Source organism: Elephantulus edwardii, unplaced genomic scaffold (assembly GCF_000299155.1).
Source record: "Elephantulus edwardii isolate Elephantulus edwardi_28Jun2011 unplaced genomic scaffold, EleEdw1.0 scaffold00072, whole genome shotgun sequence".
Taxonomy (NCBI): domain Eukaryota; kingdom Metazoa; phylum Chordata; class Mammalia; order Macroscelidea; family Macroscelididae; genus Elephantulus; species Elephantulus edwardii.
In genome coordinates, this window is record NW_006399822.1 from 11,908,979 (window position 1) to 11,930,820 (window position 21,842).

The 21,842-nt window shown below is 42.3% G+C and overlaps 2 pseudogenes; one reads left to right on the plus strand and one right to left on the minus strand.

Annotated features, from left to right (window-relative positions):
- Positions 1 to 227: 227 nt before the first annotated feature.
- LOC102846398 lies at positions 228 to 1,340 on the plus strand (annotated as a pseudogene).
- A 10,063-nt stretch (positions 1,341 to 11,403) lies between these two features.
- On the minus strand, positions 11,404 to 12,250 carry LOC102875939 (annotated as a pseudogene).
- Positions 12,251 to 21,842: the final 9,592 nt, after the last annotated feature.

The following is a 21,842-nucleotide window of genomic DNA, read 5'->3' on the forward strand; positions in this document are numbered from 1 at the left end:
TTCTAATGTTCTTAAATGTGAGAGGATCTCTTTCCATATCTGTATCTAAACCATGGGAAGTTTTTTCTAAATTGTTAATGCTATTGGCATAAAGTTGTTAAAAATAACCCTTTAGGCTGGAGCTTGTTCGCGTCGACTGACCAGAGTCCGCGAATTCTCCGCTCCGCGCCCGCTTGGACAGACAGCCCCCGATCCCAGCTTTTTATCCTCCGAGAACACTAAGAAGAATGTCCCTGCATCAGGTTTTGCTCGAGCCAATCACCTGCCATGCCTGGAATCGGGATCGCACCCAGATTGCCCTGAGCCCAAATAATCATGAAGTCCACATCTACAAGAAGAATGGGAGCCAGTGGGTGAAAGCTCATGAGCTCAAGGAACACAACGGACACATCACAGGCATTGACTGGGCACCCGAGAGCGACCGCATCGTCACCTGTGGGGCAGACCGCAATGCCTACGTCTGGAGCCAGAAGGATGGCGTCTGGAAGCCCACCCTGGTGATCCTGTGGATCAACAGGGCAGCCACATTCGTGAAGTGGTCCCCGCTGGAGAACAAGTTCGCCGTGGGCAGAGGGGCATGGCTCATCTCCGTCTGCTACTTTGAGTCCGAAAACGACTGGTGGGGTCAGCAAGCACATTAAGAAGCCCATCCGCTCCACGGTCCTAAGCTTGGACTGGCATCCCAACAACGTTCTGCTGGCGGCAGGCTCCTGCAACTTCAAATGCAGGGTGTTTTCCGCCTACATTAAAGAAGTGAATGAAAAGCCAGCCAGTACACCATGGGGCAGCAAGATGCCTTTTGGCCAGCTGATGTCCAAGTTTGGTGGCAGTGGCACGGGCGGCTGGGTCCACGGCGTCAGCTTCTCCGCCAGCGGGAGCCGCCTGGCCTGGGTCAGCCACGACAGCACCGTGTCCGTAGCCGATGCCTCCAAAAGCGTGCAGGTCTCCACTCTGAAAACGGAGTTCCTGCCCCTCCTGAGCGTGTCATTTGTGTCGGAGAACAGCATCGTGGCTGCTGGTCATGACTGCTGCCCAATGCTCTTCAACTATGACGAGCGTGGTTGCTTGACCTTCGTCTCCAAACTGGACATACCGAAACAGAGCATCCAGCGCAACATGTCGGCCATGGAACGCTTCCGCAACATGGACAAGCGGGCACCACCGAGGACCGCAACACGGCTTTGGAGACGCTGCACCAGAATAGCATCACTTAGGTGTCCATTTATGAGGTGGACAAGCAAGACTGTCATAAATTCTGCACCACTGGCATCGATGGAGCCATGACAATTTGGGATTTCAAGACCTTGGAGTCTTCCATCCAGGGCCTCCGAATCATGTGAAGCTGAGCAAACCTCGGAGACTGAGCCAGCATGACCAGCTGCAGCTGCCTGCCTCCCCGCCCGCAAGAAACACTGAAAACACGACCGTGCAGATGCACCTGTGTGTGCGTGCGTGTGATGTGTGTGAGAATAGATTTGTGAAACTGTTGATATTTTAAAAGCAGCAAAGATTTATCCCCCTGGCCTGTTTGATTCCATTTTTGACCAAAGCTTCTCTTTAAACAATTGATTTTGGAAAATTGCCATACTGACCTAAAGGAAGGGGGCAGGTATGTAAATCGTCTGCTAGAAAATGGAATAAAAATCCTAAATGTGAAAAAAAAATAACCCTTTATTATATGCATGCCTGTGTGTGTATGTGTGACAGAGAAATAAAGAGGATTTAGTCCAATGCACTTTACCTATAGATTTGTGTATCCATCATTATAGACAAATTCATTCATCTCAAGAATTATTTTATAGCCATACCTAAACTCTTCCTTAAGTCTTGGCATCCACCACTCTGTTCCTCGTTTCTGTATTTTTATAATCTGAAAAAGATTATATAAACAGATTTATGTGATGCATAGACACTTGGGATTGGCTTTTATTCACTGAGGATAATTCTCCAGAAATTCACTCAAGGGTGGCTAGTATCAATAGTCCACTCCTTTTCATTGCTGAGTAGTGTTCTATGGGTATATGTCTGCTTTCTTAGCCATTCACCTGAGTGATTTCCAGTTTGAGGTTATTATGAACAAAACTATTCTGAGCTTTCATTTTCGTGTGAGAGTAGATTTTTATTTCTGTGGTGGAGTCAATGCCCAAGATTCCAACTGCAGAGTCACATGATAATTGCATACTTTTTATCCTTCTAATGTTCACAGAATTCTATGTAGTAGCCCTTCTTTCACACTTGATATTGACATTATTTTTTTTATCAAGTCAGGTCTACTTCATGATTGTAAAAATGTCTCCAGATTGAACACTGTTTGACTTTGTTATTTATGGTTGAAATAAATTGGAATTGAATTGACTGCCATTGACAATAGATTTTATTCAGATTTTATTCAGACTGCATTGGTCTATCTGTGGATTTCTGTGCTAAGATCCCATCCAGGATAGTACATTAAAATTAAATACGATTATCAGCCTCTTCTTACCCATGGCAGCTTTTCAAAGCTTGATGATCTTGACAGTTTTGAAGAATAATGGTATTTTGTAGATATCTGTCAATTGGGTTTCTCTGAAATTTAGACTGGGATTATTATAGGTAAGAAGGTTAAATGCTCTCACCCCACTGTAATCACGACTTATCGCCATTAATGCACTGCTGGCCAAGTAGTATGTAGAGGTTTTTCTACTGTAAAATGTTTCTTCTCCTTTTCTACAGTCAATTCTCTGTTGGTAAGTCACTATATGCAGTATGGAAAGTGGGGAGGGATGAATTAAGCTTTATTTTCTGAAAGGCTCACATACTTGTTCATTCTCCTTTGAATCACACTTACTTTTCGCTCAAGTACCAGCATCTAACATAAATAAAACTCATTCTTATTCAACAGTACAATATTTCTTAAATTGTCTAAGTGTTAGTATGTCTGTGATGTGGGTTTTTATTGCAAATGTACATTTCAGCTATGTCAAGAATTAAACAGGCTTTTATTGGCTGATTTGGGGGCTTAATCACCATTTATCATTTTGTTCCTCTGCGAAAAAGCATTTTAATACTTAAATGACTCACTTACTAACATACTTCAGAAACAAAACACACTTACCACTTGGAGGCTGTCTATTATGTGATGCAGAGAGAAACTCAGGGGAGCCCTACTTCTTTCTCTAGTAAATCCAAACCTGTGTTTCCAACAGCTTTTGAGACTCTTTATCTGGGGTCCCAAATTATATGCCATTTTATTTTACCTAGTTTACATTGCTACACCAATTTGGAAATGAAAATATTGGGAAGCTCAGCCCTTAAAGTTCTCTCAAGGCCACTTTTGGTACTTAGATCCTCTAGCATTGATAGAGGGCGTCTCGGTGCCTTACGTGTCTCTCTCTGCTAACAGAAGGACAGCCGTTAGAATCCAGCAGCTGCTTCCTGGGACAAAAGTGGATGGTTGACTTCATTTTCAGCCTTGGAGACCTCTACATGTCAAGCTCTTGAATGTAGGTTTGTTTTGTATCTGTATCAACCTGATGGTAGTGAGTTTGGGTTTCTTACACTGGCAGTTGACTGTAAGGTAGGTTTTTGAAGCCACTCTGTAGGAAGATCTGGCAATTTTCTCCCATAAAGATGGCAAGTATAGTAGATTCTGTGAGGTAGTTCTCATCTGTCACTTAGGCATGCTATGAGCCACATCCTCTAGCAGCTCACTTGTTTTAGTTTATTTTTTTTTATATTGGCTGACATCTGGCATAGTGCAGATGTTGTATGAGTGCATTTTCCCCTCTCCACTTTATTTTTATTTTGCATTGGTTTGCCTGATCCAGGCCATGGTCTTCGCAATTATTGCTATGCGTCAGAGAGCTGGACAATGACTAAAGACAACAGGAGAATTGATGCTTTTGAGTTACGGTGCTGGAGAAGAGTCTTGAACATGTCATAGATCACCATGAAAACAAATAGGTCTGTGTTGGAGAGCATGAAATCAAGTTTCTTCTTGGAGGCTATGATTTTGAAGCTCCTTCTCACGTATTTTGGGCACATGGCCAGGAGGGACTTTGAAGAAGAATATTATGCTCAGAAGAATGGAGGAACAGCACAGGAAAGGAAGACACTAGATGAGATGGATTGATACAGTAACTGGGGCTATGGAGGCAGGTGCATCAAAAATCAGTGAAACTGGCTCAGGACAGGGCAGGGTTCAGAGATGCTGTACATAGGGTCGCTATGAATCACAGGTGACTGGATGGCACATAACAACAACATATTGGTTTGCATACAAAATTCATATATACTGTGTGTCATTCATTGTACACTGTGTTTCAAATGATTACTCATGTACATTGTGGTTTATAAAATTAACCACAACTGATTTTACTATTACCCTGTCTTTTCAGGTCCCCACTGTATCATTGCTAATTCTTTCACACTCCCTCTTCACTTACTAAACTCTTTTTTGCCTAGTGATTTCCCTCCTTCCCTATCCTCTACCCAATGTCTCCCACTCCTTGTGCTATTTGACTTTTATCCACATCTTACTAGTTATTCTTCTATTTTTATGATGATGGTCATATGCAGTACTTGTCCTTATAAGACTAAGATATTTCACTCAGCAAAATGCTTTCTATATTCTCCTACATTATGCAATATTTTATAAAATCATTGTTCCTCAGTGCCAGATAATATTCTACTGTGTGAATGTGCTGTAAGTCCTCAACCCATTAATTTGTTGTTGGACATTTGGGCTGTTTCCATTTTATTGCTGTTGTGAATAATGCTGCTATAAACATAGGTCTACACATAAATATTTGTGTCTCAGTTCTATTTCCCTTGGACTGTATTTCTAACAATGCAATAGCTGAGACATACGGGATTTCTATGTTCAGTTTTCAGAGGAAACACGAGACTGCTTTCAGAATGATTGTACCATTTTACAATCTTACCTGCACTTCTTGAAAGTTGCAATCTCTCCACATCCTCCCTGACATTTATTGCTTATTATTTTTGTTTAACTTTATTACTGCTATTGGAGTGAGACAGTATCTTATTGTGGTTTTGACTTGCATGTTTCTTATTGCTATTGTTGCTGTTGTTTTTGTTGTTGTTAAATGCATTCATAATGACCCTATGAACGAAAGACCTGAACACTTGTATAACTTTCATTGTTTCTCCAAGTTCATAGAGTTTCCAGAAGCAAGCCATTTCCAAAGTAGATGTCACTCCTGCTTCTAAGCTCGTTTTAATCAGGGAGCTCCACCAAACACTGTCTACCATGGGTAGCCATTCTTGTATTTGACACATCAGTGTCACAGTGTTTAGCATCACAGCAACCATGAGTACCTCTGTACAGCAAATGGACAGACCAGTGCTATACCACTTAAAAGAATGTTTGACCAAAATCAATTAAAACCAGGCCTGAGGGCCTCAGATTAAAATCACCCACCTTTGGCTTGGTAGCATAACTTTCTGTCCATAAGGTCTACAGAGCTCTCTGTTGGTGTTAGAATGTTTAAAATTAGTGATATGGCCAGTTTCATACTTTTAGAGTGACCATCCTTGTAGCATGATGCAAAAGTAAAGGGATACTTTATTGAGACCGTTTTGATTTCTGATACCCACAAGGCCCCCAACTGTGCTCTGTGCCCAGTGCCTAGCACTCTGTGATAATTGTTGTTGCTGTTGTTAGATGCCCTTGAGTTGACTACATCCATAGTGACCCTATAAACAACAGATTTGAACCCTGCCCCATCCTATGCCATTCTCACACTATCTGGGGCCATTGTTACAATCCAGTTGTCAATACATCTTGTTGAGGGTCTTGCTTGCTTTCTGATCCTCTACTTTTCCCAACATGATGTCTTTTTCCAAGGACTGGCCCCTCCTGATAACATGTCCAAAGTATGTGAGATGAAGTTTCACCATCATTGCCTCTAAGTAGCCTCCTCTGTACACTTTCTCCACAACATAGCTGTTTGTTCTTCAAATATTCAACACTCTTCTCCTGAAACACATCTGTGAATTCTAGTAGAATTTTAAGGTCTGGTGGCAAAGGCCACAGGAAGCTGCAGTGCTAACCAAAAGGTGGTGACTTTCTGGTGGTTTGAATCCAAGAGTGGTTGCTCTGGTAACCAGTGGCAGGAAGCTGCATGGAAATTGCAGAAGCATGTAGTTCAATTCCATCAGCTCCTTTATAGGATGGGAGAAAGATGGGCAATCTCCTATTGTAAGATTAACTGCCTCTGAAAACGTTCTGGAGGGTCAGCTATGGGTCAGTTCTGACTCAACAGAACAGAACTTGAGAAAAACAACAATAGCTCACTTTCGTTTTTGTTGTCGTTTAAGATAATTATGTGAGTTTTTTATTATTATTTATTTTATAATAAATATAAGTTAATAATAATACAATTAGAGCAATTGCAAACCATTATTATACTTAATTACACCCTTTAGAAGTAATAATACTGGCAGTATTTTAAGCTCTTAAAGACTCTTGTTTGGTTTTGGTTTTTTCCCACAGATGTGTCAGGAAGGTTTTTTGGTTTGTTTTTGTTTGGGTTTTTTTTTCTAAATTTTTTTCTGATTTATTTACAAAGTTTAAATACATTGTTTTTCACAAAAAAATCCTTCTCATTTCCTTCACGCCACCCACCCATGATGTTTTAATAAGGCAATTGTGTTTAGAAAAACCTAGATCACAAAATAATTTTACTCTCTCTTAGTTTTAGAAACAAGCTGTCATCAAGTTCACTTCAACATCTGGTGTCCTGGGGAGAGGGGTGTGTCATACATGGTGCAGCATTCCATGACTGCTGAAAAGGTTGGCTGTGCAAACTCATCCAGAGGCGCCTTGGACACAAACCCCGATGATCTGCTCCTGAAAGGCCACAGCTACAAGAACCTTATGAAAATTCTACCTTGACATGAATGGGGTTGCAATCATGGGTTGGAATCTGTTTTCTTGCAACTAATTTTTTAATCTGTACACTGAGAAAATGATAAAGGTGGACTTTATGAAGTAGAATGTGGCTTCAGAATTGGAGGAAGACTCATCAACAACCTGCGTTATGCAGATGATACAACTTCAACCTTGCTGAAAGTGAGAACTGGCGGTGCTTGCTGCAGAGAATCAAGGACTGTAGCCTTCAGTATAGATTATATTTCAACACCAAGAAAATAAAAGTCTTCACCATAGACAATATCATGGTAGATGGGGAGTAAATGAAAATTGTCAACTATCTCATCTTACTTGGATCCACAATCAACACCTTGGTGGTAACAGTCAGGACAACTGGAAATGTATAGCACTGAGGAAAATCTGCTGTCAGGGACCCCTCCAAAATCATTGAAGTGTAAATGATCCCAGTTTAAAGACTAAGGTGTACTTAGTTTTCTCTTATAGTCTAAGACTATGATTCAAGCCATAGTCTTTTCAATCACCTGCTATGCATTTGAGAGTTGGACAATGAATAAGGATGACTTTGAGAATTGTTTGGGAAAAGAGTAAAAAGAACTAAAAGATATGTGTTAGATAAAGTGTAACCAGAGTGCTCCTCAGAGGTAAAGATAGTGAAGTTTTGCCTCACATACTTTGAGAATGTTGCTAGGAAAGGCTATTCCTTGGAGATGAACATCATGCTGGTAAGGTGAAGACAGTCAAAGAGATGGGTTGATATAGTTTCTTTGGCAATAGGCCCAGGTGTGTCAGGGATGACAAGTATGGAACAAAATAGGATTCACCGTTCAGATCTGTTGTTCATAGGGTCTCTGCTAGTCATAGTTGATTCAATGTCACTTAACAACAACAGCCATAAGTTTTAGTTTAGGTTACACATCTTTAATTTCACACTTTTATATTCGAAAGTCCCATGCTCACCTGTTTATTTAAACTGGAATCTGTAAAGTAAGCACATCAGTTACAAAAATAGATGTTGGGATGATAAAAGTCTGCATCCAGATATATGGAACAGGGAGGAAAGCTCCACACATCTGAGATAGAGCCAAGGTTGTTAACAATTACAGTTTGCTCGGCTCCACAATCATCACTCTATAAACTCCAGCAGTGAGGAAATCAAAGGACTAATTGCATTGTATTGGGAAAATTGCTCTCCAGAGTCTGAAAAGCAATAGTCTAGAGACTAAGAAGATGTTCCTAATTCAAGCCATGGTCTTCACAATTACTGGCTATGCATCAGAGAGCTGGACAATGACTAAAGATTACAGAAGAAGAATTGATGCCTTCAAAATGTGGTACTGGAGAAGAGTCTTGGATGCACCATAGACTGCCAAGAAAACAGGTCTGTCTTGGAGATGGTAGAACCAAGTTTATCCTTGGAGGCTAGGATTTTGAAGCTCCATCTTACATACTTTGGGCACATGGCCAGGAGAGACCAGTCCTTGGAGAAGGTCATCATGCTCAAAAGGGTGGAGGGATAGCACAGGAAAGGAAGACCCTGGATGAGGTGGATTGATACAGTAAATGGAGCAATGACGGTTGGTGTGTTGGAATTAGTGAGATTGGCTCTGGACAAGGGTTCAGAGAGGCTGCACATAGGGCCGCGATGGGTCCCAGGGGACTAGGCACAACTTAAAAACCAGCCACAATAGCAGAGGGTTGCTGATTGGCTAGTGAGGGCAATAGCTCTCTCTCATAGGCTTCTATTAATTCTAAAATGGCTCCAGACCTTGATTCTGTACTAAGCTGAAGTGTCTGGTGTTGATATTTCACAATTACCACCAATGTTTTAAGTGAACATTCTGAGATTTTGTGACTTTCTAGATGGAATGCCAAGATAATTTATACAGAAACAGACTGTCTCATTGTTCAGTGAAAGATTGGTGGGTTCGAACTGCTAACCTTTTGCTTAGTGGCTGGCTGCTTGGCCACTGTGTCACCATAAAGAGTACAGCCTTGGAAACCCTGTGGGCTAACAGGAGGTAATGAGTAATATACGGTATTTATGAGTAATTGTCATCAATGGTAATGGGGTTTGTCCAGGTTGATTCTAGTGGAATAACTACCCCTTTATTTCTTTCAGGGTCAAATTAATTGAATCCAAGTTTGTTTAACGTCAATTTTCATCTGAGTCAAGGAGGCTTTTCCTATAAAATTCCACGTAGTATTTCTGTAGATTGATATTCTAAAAGAAACAATCTAATCTAAATGCACCCTAACAAACTCTGCTTCTCATTTCCTAAATTTATCTTGTATGATCTCTTGAGGAAATATTAGCATTAATACCTATCTGATGTGGTGTTTGTATTGGAACCTACTGGGATATGGAAAGCATATGAGCTCTCTGGTGGAGATCCAGCATTGGAAGGACTCCAGGTAGACAGAAAAAGTGCCTGTCCTCTACCTGACCTAGATGCTTGAATTGAGGGAAGACAGGGCCTTTGTTTACATGGATGGTGAAGTTGAAGCTAAATTTCTTGTAATCTAAGTGAAGACTTGAAATATATGAAGTTTTCTGGATACTGGTAGACAAGTGTAACAGGGAGAAACAAGAGCACATGAGAAGGTCCTGGAGTAGCTTTCCTGATGTGTCTGAGGAACAATAAGGAGATCGGTGTGGTTGGAGTGGACAGAATGAGTAGGCGACTGGTAAGAGTAAAGACAGAGGGGAACAGGTGGAGTCAGATTCTGTAGGTCTTGTGTGCCTTCTGTGAGGACAGAGGTGACAGTGGGTGAATATGAGTCAGGTTGACGTGTGTGGTCCCGTGCAGCCACAGTTTCAAAGATCAGAAGGATCTCCTGCTCCAAAGTCCTGAAGGTACTTTCTTGGTTTTTCTGAGTTATTACAATTATTATTATGATATTGTAACTCTTATTATAAGCAAAGTTTGATGGAATAATGGAGATTATTAAAGACTTGAATCTGTGTCTCATGTGTAATGGGCCTCTTGCCACATTCCTGAGACAGGTTTTCATGTGCCTGTTTCCTACCTCCTAGTGTCAAGCCCCGCTTGGATTCCCCTCCTCACTCCCACTCCCTTATCACTGCCATTCTGTTTCTCCACTGGTGGCCACAGCATAGAAATTATGAGGATCATGATTGAGTGAGCGCTCCATGACATTTGAGGGTGAGGCAAGACCTTAAAAACAAAACAAACTCTTTTGGCTGGTGGACTTGGGACATTCAGTGACAACTCAGCAGGAGTCTTTTGCTCAATACTCAGTGACCCAACTTCTGAGCTTTCAGCAGGGCAGCTACAATCTTTTGGATTCAGGTGGTAGCTCACAGGAAAGGAAGATTAACTTCCCTATCCACACAGATGAAGTTCTGCACTTTCATTTTGCTCTGGGATCCACAAATCATGTAGCTTACATTGATGAAAGAAGGTGAAATTCATGGTGCTCTTTAAAAGGATCATTCTGATAGTGGTGCTGACTGTAGGTGGAGAAGGGTGGAAACCAGTAGATTGCCAAGGAGAGTCCAGGCGAGGCATGATTGAAGTAGTTAAATAAAATTTATAGTTTTATCTTGGAGCCAAAATGAGTTTCTGGCAGATTTAGTTGTGGAGTCTAAGAGAAAGGTGTAGTCAAGGATGACCACCTATTTTCAAACGAGAACCTAAAAACATGGAATTCTGTGAAAAGGGAAGGCTTGGGAGTTTAGGGATACTTTAGAATTAATTTAGCTCCTTATTAGGCAACCATGTAGGGATACTGAGAAATTAGTTGATTGTATTCTAGATTTCAGGAGACATAATTAACCTTCTGAAAGAAATATGAAAAGAATATATTGTTATTGTTGTGTGCCATTGAGTCATCTACGACTCAGTGACCCTTTGCACAATAGCTCTGAACCCTGCCCTGTCCTGGGCCAATCTCACTGTCTCTGACACACCTACCCTCATTACCCCAGTTGATGTGTCAGTCCAGCTGATGGAGGGTCTTCCTCTCCTGTGCTGTTCCTCTACCTTCCCAAGCATGATGTCCTTCTCCAGGGACTGGCCACATGCTAAAAGAATGTGAGATGGAGCTTCAAAATCCTTGCCTCCAAGGAACACTTTGGTTTCACCCTCTCCAGAACAGACTTGTTTGTTTCAGTAGTCCATTACATGTTCAATACAATTCTCCGACACCACAACTCAAAAGCATTGATTTTTCTGTCATCTTTAGTCATTGCTCAGGTCTCTGATGCATTGCAAATAATTGCAAAGACTATGGCCTGAATAAGGTATACCTTTGTCTCTAGACTGACATCATTGCTCTTTAGCACTCCAGAGAGGATCCTTGCAGCAGATTTTCCTAAAGCAAGTCATCTTTTGATTTTCTGACTGTTGGTACCAAGAATGTTGATTGTGGTCCTGAGCAAGCTGCAATTGTTAACATTCTCTTTCTCTTCTTTATCAGCCATGGTGTTGTCAGTTGGTGTAGGGTGTAGTGAGAATCTTTTTTTTTTTTTTTTTTTACTTTAAACATTATTTAACTAGGTCTTCTGCAAGCAGTCTAGAACAACAATTTGTGTGAGGATAAACCCCATTGGTGAGAGAGAATAAAGAACACAAGTGGCTTTTGAGCTAAAGAACTGCTCTGATTTTGGGTAAAATCTGGGAGTCCACAGCTTTCTGATCAACTTTGTGCTACTCTGTAATCTCATTATTTCTCCTTCTCTGTATCGAAGATCTCTCCCTCCTGGTGGTGCGGCTTCCACAGCTGCTGCTTCTTAAAGTAAGCGTCAGTGAGATGCTTTGGGATTTTCATGCCACTGATGTCAGGTGTTGTGGAGGTAGCAATGACAAATTTGTGGTGTGTTCTCCGCAGAGGAACTCGATTGAGAGTCAGAGGCCCGGTCACAAGGATCAAGCCACTATCTAGCCGCTTCAGGAAAACCACTCTCTTGCCCCTGAGTTGCCCTGTGAGGATGATCAGAACGGTCCTGGGAGTGATGCTCGCGCGCAGCCTCCTTACGTGCTGACTGGAGGGAGGGCTTTTTGCAGTGGCTCAGCAGTGAAATTTCACCACTCGGGTTCCACGATTCTTGTCACCACCTATTGGTTTTGTGACAATAGCAAGAACCTTCTCCTTTTTAGTTTCACCCCTGGACTTAGTGGCCAAGTACTTCCTCTTGTACGTGGCCTTCCTGGACTACCTGCCGATTCCCCGTACTAAGACAGGATTACGGTTGCAGTGGGACTTCCCCTTCTTGGGTGTTTTGCCCATGCCCTTGGGCTTGGCTTTTTTAGCTTTGCCACTAGCATCTGCCTTCTCGGCTTCAGCCTTGGCCTCAGTCTTCTTCTCCTTGGGGTCCGGCTTTTCATCTGCCATCTTGCAAGGTGGAAAAAAGTGACAATCTTTTTTTATTTTTTTTTATTTGTCAATATCTTGAGAAGATCTTTCTCATTTTCTTTTTTATTAATTTTATTTTATTGATTTTAATGAACACTTACAGAAATTTTGGATTTCCTTTCATTCACAGTTGCACTTTTCTCCCTGCCCACCCTCCCCCCTTACCCCGCCCCAGTTCGCACCTGTCTTTGTAAAGCAAAAGAAAAACTCCTTCTTTGGTGTACCCCCCCGCACCCCTCCCACCTCCCCGAGTACACTCCACTATGCAACCTTAGCTCTGGACTCTTGTGATAACTATAATACCCTATCATATATCGCTTTTAAATTATTCTCACCCTCATTTGTCTCAATGCAGTATACATAATTTGTCCAGTTTTTCTCAGTCTTATCACAACCCTGATATCATTCCTATTCTACAACAGTGGCACCATGCAGTATTTGTCCTTTTGTGACTGAGATTTTTCACTCAGCATTCACTCCAGGGTCACTCATTTTGAATAATATTGCATAAATTCCTTGTTTTTCAATGCAGTATAGTGTTCCATTGTGTGAATATACCACAACTTCTCTATCCATTCATTTGTTGATGGGCACCTGGGTTGTTTCCAACTCCTTGCTAATGTGAACAAAGCTGCAATAAACATGGGTGTGCATATATCTGCTTGGATGGCAGTTATGATCTCTTTAGGATATATTCCCAGTATTGGAATTGCTGGGTCAAATAGTATCTCTATTTGCAACTTTTTGAGAAAGCACCACATCACTTTCCACAGTGGTTGCACCATTTTACACTCCCACCAACAGTGAATAAGGGTTCTAGTTTCTCCACAACCTCGCCAGCATTTGTTGCTTGGTGTTCTGTTAAATTTTGCTATTCTGACTGGGGTGAGATGATATCTCATAGTTATTTTGATTGCATCAATTGTTTTAGGTCCTCCTTAGTTTTGGCATGCAAGGTTGTGTCTTCTGCATAGTGCAGGTTTTTTTATATAGAGGACATTTTAAAACATGGGATTTTTAATAAAATTAAGGAAGGAGAGAGAGTGTAGGAAAAGGTCTCAGGACTGAGTCTTGGGCCAGGTAGTATTTAAAGGATAAAGAAACGAGAAACAAGAAATGAGGAAGAATTAGCAAAGGAACCTGAAAAAGAAACAGCCTTTGATATGAAGGGAAATGAGGAATGTGTGGTGCAGTGAAAGCAGAAGGAGTGAGAAGGGCTTGGTCACCTGTGTAAAGAAGAGCTCTGAAATGCCTAGTCAAGTGTACACAGAGCCTCAGCAGCTTGGTAAGAGCAGTTTCCATGGAGTGGCTGTTGGTTTATTTGAGGGTGTTCAAGAGATGACAGAAGAGAAGAATTTAAGAAAGTGAGGTTAAGCAACTCTTTCTAGAGGATATTTATCATACATGAATTTTGTATGCAAATTAGTATAAAGGAAAATTTAGGAAAAAAAAAAGATTCCAAGAAGAAAACGAGAAGCTGAGAAGTGCAGTGAGGGCTGGAAAGCCAATGAAAAACCAAGAAACGCATTTGTTTTTAATTTGTGGGTAAGCAGCATGAAATTTGTATGCTAATGGGAATAATCTGGTAGAAATGTATAATTGATGATTGTGACATTAGTGTGGCCCTGTGTCCCTGAGCTAGGCAGAGTGGATGGGAACTGGGGTCCACTGGGGGAGGTCTGTTGGAGGAAGCAGGCAGCAGGCAAAGGTACAAGTGCTGGAAGGTGTAAGGACCTGAGGGCTTATTTGGGTTCCATTCTTTTTGTTTAGTTTTTCTTCATTAAATGGAAATAAAAGTCACCAGCTGAGAATAGTGATGTGAAAGAAAGTGTTACACATTTGAGAAAAGAAAACAAGCAAGAATTGAACAAAGTAGAAATGCAAATAAACAAGGAAAATTGATGTGACTGCTGAGTAGCTGTAAAGGTGCACTTGAAAAGTGTGGGTATGGTTTCCAGGAGTGCTCAGGAAGTATGAGCAGCTCCTGTCCCAGTCACCATAAATCGGGATAAGAATACAGTTTAACAGGGGCGATGTTTTGACAAACAAGTACAACAAAAATGATGAAGTATACAACAGCTTACAGTGATTCCTCATGGAGCAATTAAAAGATGTACTGCAATGGGAAAGTCAGTTATCAAGGACCTATCCAAAGTACTGAGAAGCAATTACATCAGTTTAAAGATTAAGGTACAGTTGATTCAGGCCATGGTGTTTTCAATTACTAGCTATGCTTTTACTGTTGTTATGTACCATTGAGTCTGAATTGACTCATAGCTGACCCTCCAGTATATTTTCAGAGGAAGTTAATCACACAGGAGTTGATTGTCCATCTTTCTACCACAGATAAGCTGGATTTGAATCATGCACCTTTGGGCTGGCAGTGTAGCTCCTTACCACTAGGCCACCTGAGAGCTGGAACATTAATAAAGGCAACAAAAAAGGAATTTATGCCTTTGAGTTGTGATGTTGGGGGGAAAAGTACTGAATATCCCATGGTTTGCCATAAGGACAAATAGGTATGTGCTGGAGAAAGTGCAGTCAGAGTGCTTTTTTGGAGGCAAGGGTACTGAAACTCTGGCTCACATACTTTAAATGTATTGTTAGGAAAAGCTATTCCTTGGAGATGGACATCATGCTTGGGAAGGTGGAGGGACAGTGAAGGAGAGGAAGATCCTCAAGGAGATAGATTGACAGAGAGGCTGTAGCAAAGGGTTCAAGTATATCAGAGATGGTGAAGATGGAACAGGATGGAATAGGTTCAGGTCTGTTGCCAATTTGAGTTGTACTTGACTGTATGGCAGATATAAACAAGAAGGAACAAAATGAGGAAACGAAGGGATGGCTGCCAGCTTCCTTTTAGTTGACTCTTAATTAACGGGGAAAACCTCTGCCTGGTGCTGCCTTGTCCCCATGATCAGTTATGGATTGGATCATTAGAATCCATAGAGGGTTGTTTTTTTTTAAAGAATCCATAGAATTAAATTGGCTGATACTCAGAATTAGACAACCAAGACCTTCTTTCTAATGTATTTTAGTCTGGAAGTCCTGCTGAAACATATTCATATCCTGGTTGTTGTTGTTGTTATTGTTAGGGGCTGTTAAGTCGAATACAACTCATAGCAACCCTATGAACAAAAGATCTGAACCTTGTTTTATCCTGTGCCATCCTCACACTTCCTGACACACTAGAGCCCATTGTGTCAATCACCATGTCAATCCACCTGGTCTTCCTCTCCTTAACTGACCCTCCACCCTTCCTAGCATCATGTCCGTCTCCAAGGAGCAGCCTCTCCTAGCAATATGCCCAAACTATGTGAGGCGAAGCCTCATGATCCTTGCCTCCAAAGGACGCTCTGGCTGTACCCTCTCCAAGACATAACTGTTTGCTCTCTTGACTGTCCATGAAATGTTCCATGCTCTTCTCCAACACCACAGCTCAAAGGCATCAATTCTTTTTCTGTGATCCTTATTCATTGTCCAGCTCTCAGATGCAAAGCAAGTAATCAGAAAGACTCTGACTTGAATTAGACACACCTTATTCCTCAAACTGACAGCACAAATCCTCAATAATATGGAAAAGTCCGTAACTACAGATTTCCCCAGTGCAATGTGTTTTCTTATTTCCTGACTGCTGGTATCAAGAATGCCAATTGTGGATCCAAGCACGAGGTAGCTGTTGACAGTTTTGATCTTTTCACCATCCATAATGATGTTGCTTATCGGTCCAGTGGTAAGAATCTTTGTTTTCTTGACATTGAGATGCAATCCATACTGAAGGTTTGGAGGGATTGGAGGAAGACTCATCAGTAACCTATGTTATGCAGATGGCACAACCTTGCTTGCTAAAAGTGAGGAAGACTTGAAGCACTTGTTACAGAAGATCAAGGAATATAGTCTTCAGTATGGATTGCATCTCAATGTCAAGAAATTAATATCCTACCAGCATGTAAACCTCAGCTAGCAGATGGTGGTGTCTGTCCATCAGGTGCATCAATCTGGAATTGAACTTGGATTACCTACAAGGAAGACAAAAATTCTACCACTGCTCCCATAAAGGGGTTAAGGGATGTGAAAATGTGATAGGATAAGTAGATTGAAATTTTAGAAATGTTCCATTGTTATGATTGGAGTACTTGCAGGTGTGAGTCAAACATTTATGAAGGGTATTAAGAAGTGAAATGCTTGCAAATAAAATCAGGAATCCTGAAATGGGATGAAAGAGAAGAAAATTGAAGGAGAGGGGTTCACATCATTGATAGGGTAAGTATATATATTAAAAAAATAAAAAACAAAACACAAAACCTAAAACAAAATCTACCACTTGCAAACAAACCAAGCAATGCTCTGATGCTTCTGATAGAGTAGTTTTAAGGAACTCTAAGATCAAATCCAGCAGCTTCCCTATGGGAGGAATAGGGGCAATCTCCTCCCATGTGATTTATTGCCCTGAAAACCCACTGGAGGGCCAGTTTATTAATTTTGTATAACAAGTAATTTGTCAACATCCTGTTGGTAAGTGGTCCTGGTTCTCTCTCACTCACTTGTATATTCCTTTCACTAACTACATGACATCATTTCTCCCCACAAGATGGTTCAGGTGCAAACTTTAAAGAGAGTCTAAAAGGTTTTGAATAAATATATTAATAAGAAAACCATTACTAGGGGGTTTTGTTGCTTCTAAAATAACAGAAAAAGTTTCATAATTTCTATGTTTCCATGGGAACATTAGTTAGCACAGAATAGTATTCATGTTGTGGAATGTTCTTTCTATAAATCCATGCATTCATTCAACTATTTATGGAGCAAATGGTCTGTACAGGCATTTTATAGACAGAGAAGACACAATTGAATGAGAAACTTTCCTACTCCAGAGGCACCTTCAAGTCATCTCCAGATGCTGAGAACCTCAGCTATTCCTTCATGCCTCGGTGCAGTTAAGCTTTCGCACTTGACCTAGAATACACTCTATCCCTCAGGAACTGGTTACCTAAGAGATCATTCATTTCCCTAATGATTTATTACAAAGTAAGATTAGCAATAGTGCCTTAGAGATGGAATCTAGATTTGGACCCTGAGGAAATAGTACCAGGGTGTACTCAAAAAAAAATTTTCCAAATCTAAGAGGGTCCAACTTTAAAATGAGATTCTAAAACTTCATTCTTCTTATATCTAATTGGCTTACATGATCCAGCCCTGTCCCTCGGCCACCACTGTGACTATAAATTTTGCTACAGACTTTGGCTGTGGACGTTTTTTTTGTTTCTGTCTTGGTGCTCAACATTATCCTAACTAGAACATCAGGTACAGAGAGAGTAAGAATAGAATCCTGGGTTCTGAGTCCTTGAGGCTAATGAACAGGTATTCAGAAGTTGTTTTAGATTCCACTTTGTCCAGGCTAAAGCTAAAACAGCTGATGGTCTTGAATAGAAGATATCGATGCAAAATCCCTTGCTCACAAGTTGATTCCATGTCACAGCAACACTATGAACCAGAGGCCTGTCCCATGGGCCTTCCAGGGCTGTAAACCTTTAATGAAGCAGATTTCCACACCTTCCTCCCACAGAGTGAATGATGGGTCCAAATTGCCAAACTGATGACCTTATACATTCAGCATCTGAGCACTTTAATCACTGCCACATCAAGGCTCATTGGATTGTTATTATCACTAATATTAAGTGCAGCTCAGCCTCACAGCAGTCTTATGTACAGAACAAAATTCTGCGTGACTTTTCCTCCTGTCTACCACCTCTGTTGTACCTATGCCCATGATTGCAATCATTATTTTAATCTATCTCATTGAGGTCTTCCCCCCCTTTTTTTCTGATCCTCTTCTTTTACAAGCATGATATCCTTCTGCAGGGATGAACGTCTCCTGGTAATATGCCCAAAGTATAGAAGACAAAGTCTCACCATCACAGCTTCTAAAGAGAACTCTGGATGCCCTTCTTTCAAAATAGATTTGTGTCTTAGCAGGCATGAGATTTTTCAACCTTCTTCACCAACACCACAATTGAAAGACATAAATTATTCTTCAGTCTTCCATATTGACCGTTCAACTTTCATATGCATATAACAGAAAAACAATGATTGGTCAGGTGTGCCTTAGTCCTTAAGTGATATCCTTGCTTTTTAGAACTTTAGAGGCTTGTTGAGAGTGTATTTTCCTGATGCAACATGTCTTCAGATTTTTACTGCTGTTACTTTGTTGTTATGCGACATCGAGTTGCCTGCAACCCATAGTGATCCTATGTACAGCAACTTTGAACCCTGCCCTACCCAGAGCCAGTCTTACTAATTCCAACACACCAGTCTCTCTAATACCAACACATCAGCACCCTTTTCCCCAGTTACTGTATCAATCCATCCGGGCCCATTCCTCTCCTGTGCTGTCCCTTCACTCTTCTGAGAATGATATTCTCCAAGGACCAAATTCTCATGGCACGTGCCTAAAGTGTGTGAGACGAAGCTTCAAAATCCTAGCCTCCAAGAAGAAACTTGATTTTACCCTCTCCAAGACAGATCTAATTGTTTACTTGGCAGTCCATGTTCAAGACTGCTCCAGCACCACAACTCAAAGGCATTGATTTTTCTTCTGTCATCTTTAGTCATTGTTCAGCTCTCTGAAGCATAACAAGTAATTGTGAAGACCATGGCCTGGATTAAGCAGGCACACTTTAGTCTCTAAACTGACATCATTCTTTTCAGCACTCTGGAGAAGTCCCTGACAGTAGATTTTCCCAATGCAATTCATCTTTTGATTTCCTGGCTGCTGGTGCTGAGAGTATTGTGTGGCTGAGCAAGTTGTAATTGTTAACAACCTCAATCTCTTCTCCATCTGTCATGGTGTCATGAATTGGTCCAGTGGGGAGAATCTTGATGTTGAGTTTCAACACATATTGAAGACTACAGTCCTTGACCTTCTGCTGCAAATGCTACAGGTCTTCTTCAGTTTCAGCAAGCGAGGCTGTGTCATCTGCATATCGTAGGCTGTTGATGAATTTTTCCCCAGTCTTGATGCCACATTCCTCCTCATAAAGCCCTGCTTTCCAAATGATGTGTTCTGTATATAGATTGAAAAAGTTCGGAGACAGGATGCATCCCTGATGCACAGATTCCTTTCCTGATTTTGAACCATGCAGTGTTGATTGTGTATCCAAGTGAAATGAAGTCATTGACAACTTCAGTCTTTTCTCCATCTTTCATGATATTGCCTATTAGATGAATGGTTATGAGGTTTGTTTTCTTAACACTGATTTTGTATACTATGACTGATACTTTTGAAGGCTGTAATCTTTGATCTTCTGCAACAAGTGTTTCAAGTCTTCTTCACTTTCTGATAGCAAGGTTGTATCATCTCTATAATGCAAGTTGTAACTTAATCTTCCTCCTATGTTGATGTCACAATTTTATTTTTATAGGCCAGCTTCTTGAATTATTTGCTCAGCATACCCAACGACTAGGTATGGTGAAAGGACACCAGGACACCCACTTTTCCTGATGTTAAATTGTGTTGTGGCTCTTTATTCTGGTGTAGTAAAGCCTATTCACTTATCTGCCTCAGAGTTCCTAAGTGAGACTATACCATGCACTAGTTTGAACTCAGTCTAGTGTCTGAGGGAGGGGGTGATGGAAGGAAGAGGGAGGTGCAAGAAGTGTTTGGGCTTTGCCTCCAGATTTAGCTGTACAATTTAAGAACTACACTCCCTGTCTCTGATACTTGAAAAAGTGGGACAAAAAATATTTTGTTTCCCTATTGTTTATTTTCAATAAAGAGCCTATATTTGGTTTTTCCAGTAGTAGTATGTTGTACTGGGCTGCAGTGATAAACAGATGACATATCCCTGATATGATTGCTGATAGGGAAGAGGGTTTGAAACATTTACTGATGAAGATCAAAGACTACAGTCATTGGCAGGCATTGCACTTCACAATAAGAAAACACAATCTTCACAAGTGCAACAAGAGGCAACCTTATAACAAAGGAAGAAATTTGTTGCAGGGGTCCACAAAAAAATGCTCGTGGAAGCAGTAGCCAAAAAAAAAAAAATCAAATGAAGTGTTGCACTGAACAAATCTGGGGCGGGGCGGGGAACCCTCTGAGCTGTTAATAAGGAAAATCACACTCGGAGGAGCAAGGTTCACCCTACTCCAGCCATGATATCCTCAGATGTCTTATGTGGATGTGAAAGCTGGGGTTCGTTCATTCATTCATTCGAATGCATTGGTGAAGTATATTGAATATACCAAGGACTTCTTGAAAAAGAAATCTGTCTCGAGATAAAATACATAGAAGACAGCGAGACTTTCATCTCATATATATGATGGACATTTTGTCTGGAGGCATCAGTCCATAATGAAGAGATTCTGCGAGAAAAGAGCAAGACCACCCAAAAAGGTGAATTGGTACAGTGGCTGCAGCAATGGGCTCCAATAGAGCAAAATTGTGAGGATGGCGCAGGACCACTGTCCACCAGTATGAGAACACATACAACAGTGAGGTGTGGGGGTCGCTGTGAGCCAACCTGGCTCTAAGGGTACCTAACAGCAACATATTTGATGGAGTTTTTAGGGGTCTTTCAAATCTCTGAGGATTTTCTGTTCCTTTTGTATGTAAGCTTCTGGACTACTCTAAGCCCAGACTTCATTGATTCAAATTCTTTCCAGAGTTGTGGGACCACACATGTATTTTCTATAGTTTTAAGAAGAGACCATTTTTGGTTTGTAAAAGAAGAGGTGGCTCTGGCTCCCAGGCCAGCTGCGCCCACCTTGTAGGGCGGGCCAGGACTCAGTTTACCGCAACAGGAGCCTCAGCTTTCCCGCCTGCGCCGCCAACCCCAGGGCTCAACGCTGCTCATCTGCAGAGGGAGCGCCAGGGGACGCTACCGGGTCTCCCCAGTCGCCAATGCACCGGGCTGGACCCACTCCCTTCGTTGAGAGCGTGGGAATGATCCGCTGGGTGTGAGGGCTAGAGCCAAACAGGGCGCCGCCTCCCCCTGCCCTGCTTCCCACTGCGTCCGCCAAGGGCTCGGGCTCTGGGCTTCCTGCGGGTGCGGCCATGGCGCCCTGCGCGCAGTCCCCCTACCCTCTGCTCGCAGGATCCGGCACACACCCACCCGAGCGCGCCGGCAGCCAGGCGCAGGTGCCACACCGAGGCCTGGGCGGCCCGGCACTACCGCCGCCACGCCCGCACCTCTGTGCTCCCTTCCTCCTCGGCCGAGAGCTCAAGGCGAGGACCCCTCCTCCTCGTGCCATCCGCCCTCCCTTAGGTGGTCCCGCAGCACCACCGCCCCCAGCCCGGTGCCCAGGCCCCCTGTGCCTCGCGGGCCCGCTCCGCCTCGCCCCCCGGGTCCAACAGTCCCGCCCCCCACGCCCCTCCTCCCGCGCGCCCCGCCCGAGCCGGTGGGAGCGGCGGCAGCTGGAGGAGAGGGATGAGGTCATCTTCTCCCTCAGAGTCAGCTGGTGGAGGAGCGCGAGCTGGAGGAGGGGGCGCGCGCGCGGGGAGGAGCGGAATGTGCAGGTCGGAGGAGCGCCGCGGCGGCCGCTGCTCCTCGTGCGGCTGGCGGCGGCG